Source organism: Geotrypetes seraphini, chromosome 9, assembly GCF_902459505.1.
Source record: "Geotrypetes seraphini chromosome 9, aGeoSer1.1, whole genome shotgun sequence".
NCBI classification, from domain to species: Eukaryota; Metazoa; Chordata; class Amphibia; order Gymnophiona; family Dermophiidae; genus Geotrypetes; species Geotrypetes seraphini.
This window is the reverse complement of record NC_047092.1, coordinates 107,077,643-107,089,142: the sequence shown is the minus strand read 5'-3', so window position 1 is coordinate 107,089,142 and position 11,500 is coordinate 107,077,643.

Genomic DNA, 11,500 nt, shown 5'->3' with positions numbered 1-11,500 from the left:
TTGGAATTATTGATGAAAAAACACAGCGAACGTCTGCCTCGCGTCTAACAAAGAGGCGCAATTACGAAAGTTGAAACGGCATTGAAATCCAAGTTAGACCAGGGTTTCTTACGTCTACATAATACACGATATTTAGATGCAGGTGTTCGCTCAGGTAGCGCCTATCTAGCGTCCCCATTTGGCACGCCCACGGAACGCCCATGGAACACCCACGTCCAGAGCTGGAGACGGGACTATGCTTTCTATAGACGTCAGTCCGTCAACTACCTCTTAGGGACGTCTATGTGTCGTTTATTTCCCAATTAACATTAATTAAGACCCTTAACTCCGTAATTATTCACTTACTTCTGACGTCCAAAGCACGCCTAAGGTAAACGCAGTAATAGAGAATTTACCCCGTAGTATTCAAGTTCTTACTGTATTATTATTTATTCTGGGGTGGATATTAATAATACTTTTTAAGGGGGAAATATTTGGGATGCCTAGGGGGGTTGGGTTGCTAGTCTATATGTGTGCTTTCAAGTTGTCATATGATTTTTGGGGAGGGGAGAGGGGGATCAGGGGGATTTTATGGTAGGGGTGTGGAAGTGTATTGATCAAAGGGTGTTGTTAGGTATTAATGGAATTAAGGGGTATGTTTTGTTATTCCATTTCCTTTTTATAGTGGCAAAATGATTCTGAAAATATTTTCTCTAAATGTCAATGGTCTCAATCATCTGATTAAGAGGAAAAACACTTAACTTCTTTAAAAACCAAAATGCAGATATATACTACATACATTTAAATGCCATAGAAGCAAAAAAAATCTAGAGGGTGGATGGGTTAAGCATTGTTTTTTTGCCCCCGCTGTAGGGAAAAAAGCTGGGGTGGCCATCTTAGTTAGTGGAAAATGTTCAGCTACATTCAAATTGATTTCTACGGATCCCACAGGGAGATGGGTACTGGTGGATATGAGCTTGGGGAAAGATACTCTGAGGCTTGTTAATATCTATGCACCTAATTCAAATAAAAATATATATTTTTTAAACTCTTCAACAGTTGATTCTGCCACTGGCTGCTTCTAATTTAGTTTCAAGTTTCAAGTTTATTTATTATTTGATTAATCGTCTATTCCAAATTCTAAGCGATGTACAAATTGGTAAAATACATTATCTAAAATATACATAAAATAGACCTACATAATTAACAAGGGGATAAGTCACAAAAAAAAACTAATTAAGTTAAGACATGAATACAATAGGGAAGGTAGGATAGAAATACAATCTTTAGAAAGGAAAGAGTCAACAATTAAAGGTTAAACACAACAGGAATGGTAGGACAAATAAATAAGATAAAAGTAAACAAAAGAGCAATTAGCGAAAGAGCAAATTAACATTTCAATTAAGTATTGAACGCATCTTTAAAAAGAAAGCCCTTAAGTTGGCTCTTAAATTTTTCCAAATAGTGGTGGTGGGAGACTTCAATGCAGTTATGGATCCGATATTGGATTAAAAAACCTAGTAAAATACTAAAATCATTAGGGCTAGATAACTTGGTACAATCCTGTGGTTTAAAGGATATTTGGTGGATTCTTCATTTTAATGATAGGGAATTTTCTTTCTGCTCCCAGGTACATAAATCATTTTCCAGAATAGATTATATATTTGTATCAGATCATTTAATGCAGCAGGTTACAAAGGCCACTAATCATTTTGTCGGATCATGGTGGAATTTGGATTGAATTGAAAATGGATGAACAAAATTATAATAGACCTGTCTGGAAATTCAACAATACATTGCTTGCAGATTCCAACTTTATTGAGGAATTTCAATAAAAAATTGCTGAATATTTTCAACTCAATGTTTCAGAGGATATCTCTTTAGAAACCTTATGGGATGCTTTTAAAGCAACTATGAGAGGGCAAATAATCTCATATTCAGCACATGAAAGGAACAACTCAATAAAGAATTTTCAAATTTGGAGCAAAATATGAAAGACTTGGAGTCACAACTGGCCTTGAAATGGGACCAAACTACTTTACAGGCTCTCTTAAAAGTTAAATATAAATACAATGAGATTTCCTCTTAAATGGCTAGGAGAGAGTTGTTCTCTCAGCAGGCTCTGTATTATGGAAACTCAAATAAAGCGGGAACAGTATTAACTAATTACCTTAAAGCTAAAAAATGGAAAGTAAAAATTGTGGCTATCACAGATGAGAATGGGGAAACTCATTCTCAAATTGGAATTATCTTAAAACAATTTTTGAAATATTATAAAGCTTTGTATTCTTCCGAGCTTTATTCAAATAAAGAACTTGAGGGTTTAAAGTTTTTGGAGTTAATTAAGGGGCCTAAAATTCCTGAGCATATAAAAGGAACTCTTGATGTGCCTATATCAATGAAAGGAGAACATAAGAAGTTGCCTCCGCTGAGGCAGACCAGAGGTCCATCCTGCCCAGCGGTCCGCTCCCGCGGCGGTCCCTCAGGCCTAATTGCCTGAACAGTGTCCCTGACTAATTTTGTAACTGCCTCTAATCCTATCCCTATTTCCTACCTCTACTCCTATCTGTATCCCTCAATCCCTTTGTCCTCCAGGTACCTGTCCAGAACTTCTTTGAATCCCTGTAGCGTGCTTCTGCTTATCACATCCTCCGGTAGCGCATTCCATGTATCCACCACCCTCTGGGTGAAAAAGAACTTCCTGGCAGCGTTTGTTCTAAACCTTTCCCCTTTCAATTTCTCTGAGTGTCCCCTTGTACTTGTGGTTCCCCATAATTTGAAAAATCTGTCCCTGTCTACTCTTTCTATGACCTTCATGATCTTGAAGGTTTCTATCATGTCTCCTCTAAGCCTCCGCTTTTCCAGGGAGAAAAGCCCCAGCTTCTTCAGTCTGTCAGTATATGAGAGGCCTTCCATACCCTTTATTAGCTTAGTAGCTCTTCTCTGGACTCTCTCAAGTACCGCCATGTCCTTCTCGAGGTATGGCGACCAGTACTGAACACAGTACTCCAGGTGCGGGCGCACCATTGCACGATACAGTGGCAGGATGACTTCCTTCGTCCTGGTCATGATACCCTTCTTAATGATATCCAACATTCTTTTTGCCTTCCTTGAGGCTGTGGCGCACTGCGCCGACGCCTTCAATGATGTGTCTACCATCACTTCCAGGTCTCTTTCAAGGTTACTCACCCCTAGCGGTGATCCCCCCCATTTTGTAAGTGAACATCGGGTTCTTTTTCCCTACATGCATGACCTTGCATTTCCCTATGTTGAAGCTCATTTGCCACTTTTTGGCCCACTCTTCCAGCGCTGTCAGATCTTTTTGGAGATTTATGCAGTCCTCCTTGTTTTCAACCCTGCTGTATAGTTTGGTGTCATCCGCAAATTTAATAACCTCACATTTGGTTCCTGCCTCCAGGTCGTTAATAAATATATTGAACAGGAGCGGTCCCAGCACCTACCCCTGCGGAACTCCGCTCGTGACCCATTGCCAGTCTGAGTAATAGCCCTTTATTCCAACCCTCTGTTTCCTGTCTGCCAGCCAGTTTTTGATCCATCGGTGGACCTCCCCTTGCACCCCGTAGTTCCATAGCTTCCTTAGCAGTCTTTCATGTGGTACCTTGTCAAAGGCTTTTTGGAAGTCAAGGTAAATGATGGAGGAGCGGGTAGCGGCGAGAGGAAGCTCTGCCCACTCCCACCGTGTCATGGAAGGGAGCCATCGTAGCAAAAGCCACTGCAGCCGCATGGTGAAGAGGAGCAGCGGAGTAGCGGAGGCAAGTGAGAGAAGCCGGGAAGAGCAGGAGAGAAGCTAGCGGCGGCGGCAGTGAAGAGCGGGTAGCAGCGAGAGGAAGCTCCATCCACCCCCACCACGTTATCAGCGTCATCGCCCCGGCTACCCCTTAACAGGAAGGGAGCCAACAGAGCGAAAGCCACTGCAGCTGCATGGTGAAGAGGAGCAGCAGAGCAGCGGAGGCAAGGGAGAGAAGCCGGGAAGAGCAGGAGAGGAGCTAGCAGTGGCAGCAGTGAGGAGCGGGTAGCGGTGAGAGGAAGCTCTGCCCATCCCCACCATATCATCAGCGTCATCACCCCGGCTCATCCTTAACAGGAAGGGAGCCAACGGAGCGAAAGCCACTGCAGCCGCGTGGTGAAGAGGAGCAGCGGAGCAGCGGAGGCAAGGGAGAGAAGCCGGGAAGAGCAGGAGCTAGCGGCGGCGGCAGTGAGGAGCGGGTAGCGGTGAGAGGAAGCTCTGCCCATCCCCACCATATCATCAGCGTCATCGCCCCGGCTCATCCTTAACAGGAAGGGAGTCAACGGAGCGAAAGCCACTGAAGCCGCGTGGTGAAGAGGAGCAGCGGAGCAGCGGAGGCAAGGGAGAGAAGCCGGGAAGAGCAGGAGCTAGCGGCGGCGGCAGTGAGGAGCGGGTAGCAGCGAGAGGAAGCTCTGCCCATCCCCACCATATCATCAGCGTCATTGCCCCGGCTCATCCTTAACAGGAAGGGAGCCAACGGAGCGAAAGCCACTGCAGCCGCGTGGTGAAGAGGAGCAGCGGAGCAGCGGAGGCAAGGGAGAGAAGCCGGGAAGAGCAGGAGCTAGCGGTGGCGGCAGTGAGGAGCGGGTAGCAGCGAGAGGAAGCTCCGCCTACCCCCACCACGTCATCAGCGTTATCGTCCCGGCTCCCCCTTAACAGGAAGGGAGCCAACGGCACGCAGCCATTCGGCGAGCGGCAAAGGCACTCGCCTTAGCGAGAGCGCCTTTTCGAAGGGCCTGAAGAAGGGCCGGGTCGCTAAATCCAGGAACCCCAAGAAGGTCAGCAAGGTAAGAGAGTAGCAAAAACACAGGATAGCATACACATACAAGCAAGTAAGGCAAAGGGGCAGCAGACACAAAAGATAAGGAACAAGTAGGCCCAGGGGAGACCTCACCCACACACGAACAAAGGGTAGCAACACACAAATAGGGAATCGACAGGTGAAGAAGGCGCAGAAGAAAAGCAGCAGGGACAGAAGACAAGGAAGGGATAGGCCCAAGAGGTAGCATACACACACAATAACAACAAAAAAAAGCAGCAACAGGCAAAGCAGGACAGAAAAGGCGGACTCAGGAGAAAACACACACAAATACACTAGCAAACAGAAAAGGAAGTCATAAAAAAGAAGCAAGGGGCAGACAAAATACACACACAAGCAAAGGGTAGCGTAAGACAAAGAAGGTAAGGAACAGCCAAGCACAGGACTGAGCACACAAGCTGAGAGTACCAGAACTCCTAGAAGGCGGACAAGAATGGAAGCTGAAGGAACCCAGAGGATGAGCTTTCCAGTGTACTGCACGGACTGCCACATGAACGACTACCTCCCCTTGGGGAGGCAATCGTATGTGTGTGGACGATGTCAGGAACTGGAGAGCTTGAAGAGTGAGGTCAGTCATCTGAAACACAGGATCCAGGAGCTGGAGGGACTCTACATCTTAGAAAACCCCTTCCAGGCAGCCTAAGACCCTATGTGAGAGAGGCACATCGAGGAACAAGTCAGGGAGCTCGAGAAGTTCATCGAGGATGCCTACAGGAGAGTGGAAGAACAAGAACATGAGCAGCACAGGGACAAGGAAGACACACAGAACAGAGGACAAGAACCTTCTGACACTGAGGTAGAAGGTACCCATGGAGGAATCTCGCAGAAAGAAGAGGCAAGACTCTATCAGTGCCTAGAGGGAGGAGAAACGAAGCGCACCAAGGACACGGACCTGCGACCGCAGCGGAGACTGAAAAAGGGGAAATCTGCAATCCTGGTGGGAAACTCAATCCTAAGGCAAGTAGACAGTCACATAGCAGGAGGGAGAGAGGATCGGCTAGTGACCTGTCTCCCAGGAGCAAGAACCAAGGACATCGTTGACAAAATTGAAAGAATCCTGGAGGGAGCAGAGATGGAAGAGACAGCAGTGATAATCCATGTCGGGACAAACAATGTCACCAGAGGGACTACAGCAAGAATGCACTGACTGAACAGTTCAAGATCTTAGGAAGGAAACTGAAGATGAGGACTCAGAGGATAGACTTCTCAGAGATCCTACCAGTACTGAGGGCAGAACTGAAGAGACAGGCGGAGCTACAATCAATAAATGCGTGGATGAGGCGATGGTGTGAAGAAGAGGAATTTCTCTTCGTGAGGAACAGGACATCATTCTGGGGTAAGAACAAGCTCTTCAAGAAAGACGGACTACACCTGAGCACGGCGGGAACTAGACAACTAGCAAATAACGTCAGAAGAGCAATAGAGCAAGCTTTAAACTAAGTAGAAGGGGAAAGCCGACTGTTGACCTGGTGTCGACGGTTTGGAAGACAGTATCCCGAGAAGATACTGAGTGGGAAAAACGCTGGGAAGACACAAATGGCAAACAACAGGAGCAGAAAAAACAAGGGAGACGGAAGAAGCAAGAAGAGGTCAGGAGGAACATACTGCAAAGGGAAGTCAAAATGGAACTGAACAACGGGAAGGAACATGAGGAGGACAGTAGGAACATATCACAAGGGGAAGACAAAGGAGAGGAGGACTTGAGGAACATACTACATGGGGAAATCAAATTGGAACTGGACGAAGGGAAGGAATAAGAGGAGGACAATAGGAATAAACCACAAGGGGGAGACAAAAGAGACATAAATCAAGAGTCGGCAGGTCAGGAAAGGAACAGAAAGGAGAATGTAACACACGGAAAAATAGCAAGGACGAAAAAATATCAGGACTTGAACTGCATGTACACTAAAGCAAGGAGCCTAAAAAACAAAATGGAGGAATTGGAAGTCTTGGCCAGAAATGAGAGCCTAGATATCATAGGGATCATGGAAAAATGGTGGAATGAGGAAAACAAATGGGACATAGTACTGCCAGGGTACAAGCTCTACCTAAGAGACAGGACATATCAGAAAGGAGGAGGAATAGCACTATACATAAAGGACACTATTCACTCGGCCAGAGTGGATGCAGCAGCAGCGACAAATGTCCAACTGGATTCACTAGGGGTTAAAATACCAGGTAGAAATTGATCCGAAATAAAGATGGGGCTGTACTACCGTCCACCTGGGCAAAATGAAGCACTAATACAGAAATGGAAGCCGAGTTGAGGCGGGAATGCAAGCATAATAACACCATAGTTATGGGAGATTTCAACTATCCGGGATAGACTGGAGTCTTGGAAATTCAAAATGTACAAAGGAAATGGAGTTCCTGGAGGCTGTAAGGGACTGCTTCATGGAACAACTTGTAAAGGAACCAACGAGAGGGTCAGCGATTCTGGATCTAATCCTCAATGGGCTGAAAGGACCCTCAAGAGGAGTGGAGGTTGTGGAACCACTAGGAACCAGTGACCACAACGGTTCAAAGTAGAAATGGGGTTACCCAAAGGGAAGAGAACCAATGCAACAGCGTTTAACTTCAAGAAAGGGAACCATGATGCCATAAGACAAATGGTGAGGAAGAAACTCAGAAACAGCACCAAAAAAGGTCAGACTGTGGAGCAAGCCTGGTCTTTATTCAAAGACACGGTAAACGAGGCACAAAACCTGTATATACCCAAATTTAGGAAAGGATGCAGGAAGAATCATACAAAAAACCCAGCATGGATCACCAATGAAGTAAAAAAAAGTAATAGGAGACAAGAAAAAATCATTTCAGAAGTGGAAAAAGGACAAAACAGGAAAATTGGAAGGAGCACAGGAAGCAGCAAAAAGAATGTCACCGAGTAGTCAGAAAAGCAAAGAAAGAATATGAAGAGAGACTAGCCAAGGAAGCACAAAATTTTAAACCATTCTTCCGATATGTGAAAGGAAAGCAGCCGGCGAGGGAGGAGGTGGGACCTTTGGACGAGGGAGACAGGAAGGGAGTGGTGAAGGAGGAAAAAGAGGTGGCTGATAGACTAAATACACTCTTCTCATCAGTCTTTACAAGAGAAAACACATCCAACGTGCCTGAACCGGAAAAAATCTTCAAGGGGGATCAAGAGGGAAAATTATCATACTTGGAAGTAAGCCTCGAAGACGTGCTCAAGCAGATAGATAGATTAAAAACTGACAAATCTCCGGGCCCAGACGGAATCCACCCAAGAATACTGAAAGAGCTCAGGGACGAAACAGCGGAGTTACTGCGGCTGATTTGTAATCTATCCTTGAGAACAGGGGTAATCCCGGAGGACTGGAGGATAGCAAATGTTACACCTATCTTCAAAAAAGGATCGAGAGGCGACCCGGGGAACTACAGAACGGTGAGTTTAAGCTTGGTTCCGGGGAAGATGGCGGAATCATTGATCAAGGAAAGTATCAGTGAACACATAGAAAAAAATAATCTGTTAAGAACAAGCCAACATGGTTTCTGTAAAGGAAAATCATGCCAAACGAACCTACTGCATTTCTTTGAGGGGATAAGCAAACAACTGGACAAAGGAGACCCTATAGACATTATATATCTGGACTTCCAAAAAGCTTTCAACAAAGTACCCCACGAGCGCCTACTAAAGAAGCTGTGCAGCCATGGGGTGGAAGGGGACATGCACAGATGGGTCAAAAATTGGCTGTCGGACAGGAAGCAGAGGGTAGGAATAAAGGGACACTACTCAGACTGGAAAGGGGTCACGAGTGGTGTCCCACAGGGGTCAGTTCTGGGGCCGTTGCTGTTCAATATATTCATTAATGACCTGGAAATGGGGATGAAATGCGAAGTTATAAAATTCGCAGACTACACAAAACTCTCCAGTAGGGTCAGAACTGTTGAGGAATGCAAAGAACTACAAAGTGACCTGAACAAGCTGGGTGAGTGGGCAAAAAGATGGCAGATGAGCTTCAATGTAGAGAAATGTAAAGTCTTGCACATAGGGAAAGGGAACCCGATGTACAGCTATACGATGGGAGGGAGAGTACTGGGGAAAGGCAACCTAGAAAAGGACTTGGGGGTATTGGTGGATACTACGATGAAGCCAGCGACACAATGTGCAGAACAAAAGAAGTTATCCTGCTGCTGTATCGAACGATGGTGGGCCCGCATCTGGAGTACTGCATCCAATACTGGTCGCCGCACTTTAAGAAGGATGTGGTGATGCTCAAGAGGGTCCAGAGAAGAGCAACAAAGATGATTAAGGGCATGGAAAACCTTGCATATACCAAAAGGCTAGAGAAGCTGGGGCTCTTTACCCTGGAAAAGCGGAGACTTAGAGGGGACATGATAGAGACTTTTAAAATCATGAAAGGCATGGAGAAGGTGGAGAGGGACAGATTCTTCAGGCTAGAGGGGACATCAAAAACAAGAGGGCATTCAGAAAAACTGAGACAGATTCAAGACGAATGCTAGGAAGTTCTTCTTCACTCAGAGGGTGGTAGACACCTGGAATGCGCTTCCAAGAGAGGTGATAGGACAGAGTACAATGTTGGGTTTCAAAAAGGGCTTGGATGACTTCTTGAAGGAGAAAGGGATTACAGGGTATAGATAGAGGGTTACTATACAGGGTACTTCAGGATTAGGGTACAAGCAATGTAGGTGGTGGGAACTCAAAGGTCAAGGACCTGGGGGGCCGCCGCGGGAGCGGACTGCTGGGCACGATGGACCCCTGGTCTGACCTGGCAGAGGCAATGCTTATGTTCTTAACAATGAAGTCCCTTAGAGTTGGATACACTCCAGGTGGTGATGGTTTCTCTGTAAAGTTTTACAAATCATTTCTATTAAATTTATATCAGGTTTAACTGATATACAGGTACTATGGCAGAATTGTTAACTATTGTTTTGCTGAAGCCAAATAAAGATCCTATGTTAGTTTCAAATTACAGGCCTATTTCTTTGATAAATGTAGATGGCAAACTGTTGGCTAAGTTATTGGCTTTGCGCTTGGCCAAGGCTCTCCCTTATATTATTGGCATGCATCAAACGGGGTTTGTTGCTCAAAGACATTCTTCAAATAATATAAGGCTGGCTTTTCACATGTTAAATTTAACAAAAGTCATGGATGATCCAGCCTTCTCTGTGTCCTTGGATGCAGAGAAGACCTTTGACCGGGTGGAATGGACCTTTATGTATCAAGCAATGGATTGGTTTGTATTGGTTCAGGATTTATACAAATGATTCAAACCTTGTATAGTTCCCCTTCTGCCAGATTATATATAAATAATACTTTTTCGGAACGTATAGAGAGGGGAGTTAGACAAGGATAGCCGTTATCTCCTTTGCTGTTTGATATTGTTTTGGAACCCTTGTTATTAGCTATACAACAGGCAAAGGAGATCCAGGGTGTTCCTTACGCAGGTCGGGAATACAAGGTCTCTGCTTATGCAGATGACATATTGCTTCATTTGAGGAATCCTGAAACAACCATTCCACATTTACTAGATTTGATTGAAAGATTTGGAAAATTTTCTGGATATAAAATAAATTGGAGTAAATCAGAGATTCTTCTGCTTAGTATACATTGTCAAAAAGGATTGTTTGATTCATTTCCCTTTCTTTGGAAGGAAGAGGGTATAAAGTATTTAGGAATTTGGATTTATAAAACGCTGGAAGAAACAATGAAAGTAAATGAAAAATCCTTATTGCTAAAGGTCACAGAAATGTGTGAACAATGGAACCCATTACATCTGTCTTGGTGGGGGAGAGTTCAGACGGTTAAAATGATGATTTTGCCTGTGGTTTGTTACCAAATGGGTATGTTACCAGTGTTTTTTCAGGGGTCCTTTTACAAAAAATTGAATAGTATTCTTACAAAATTTATTTGGCTGGGGAAAGCAGCAAGAATTGCTTTAGTATCCTTACAAAAGCCAATTATGGAGGGTGGGGTAAATATTCCAAATTTTTATAGGTACCATCAAGCCTATATAATGCGTCAGGGCATGTATTGGATCCTTCCCGAGCTCATGGAAAATCTTCCAGACTGGTTATGGTTGGAATGGCAACTCCTGTCTCCACTGAGATTGTGTCACGTTTTGAGTATCAAGATGCCTAGGCTGTATAAGGATAATAGAATTTTAATGGACACTTGGAAGACATTAAAATGTATTAATAATTTAACAGATATTCTAATTCATAAATCCACTTGTCAGTCCCTTTGGTTGAACCCCAAGATTCAAATTGGTGGGTTTAAGGTCATCTGGAAATACTGGATGAAGGCGGGCATATGTACTTTAGACAATGTAGTATCAGGCGGAAAGCTGCTTGAGTTTTCACAACTGCAACAAAAATTTGGTATTGCTAAATCTCAAAGTTATAGTTGGTTGCAGTTGAAGCAGGCCATTCAGGAGGGGTTCCCTGACTGGAAAAATCTTTAAAAATCAGTATAGTTTGCCGTTCTTGTGCTTCCAGACGGATTTCCTGGGTCACCAGGCCGCTCAGTGGTATAAATTAATATCTGGATTTTTGAATAAGAAACCAAAAATTGGTCTTCGTGACATATGGAGCATTGAGATAAAGCATCAAATTACTGCGTCTCAATGGCCACGAATCTGGACTTGGAGGATGAGATGTATGGTGATGGCATCTATGAGATAAATGTGGTTTTT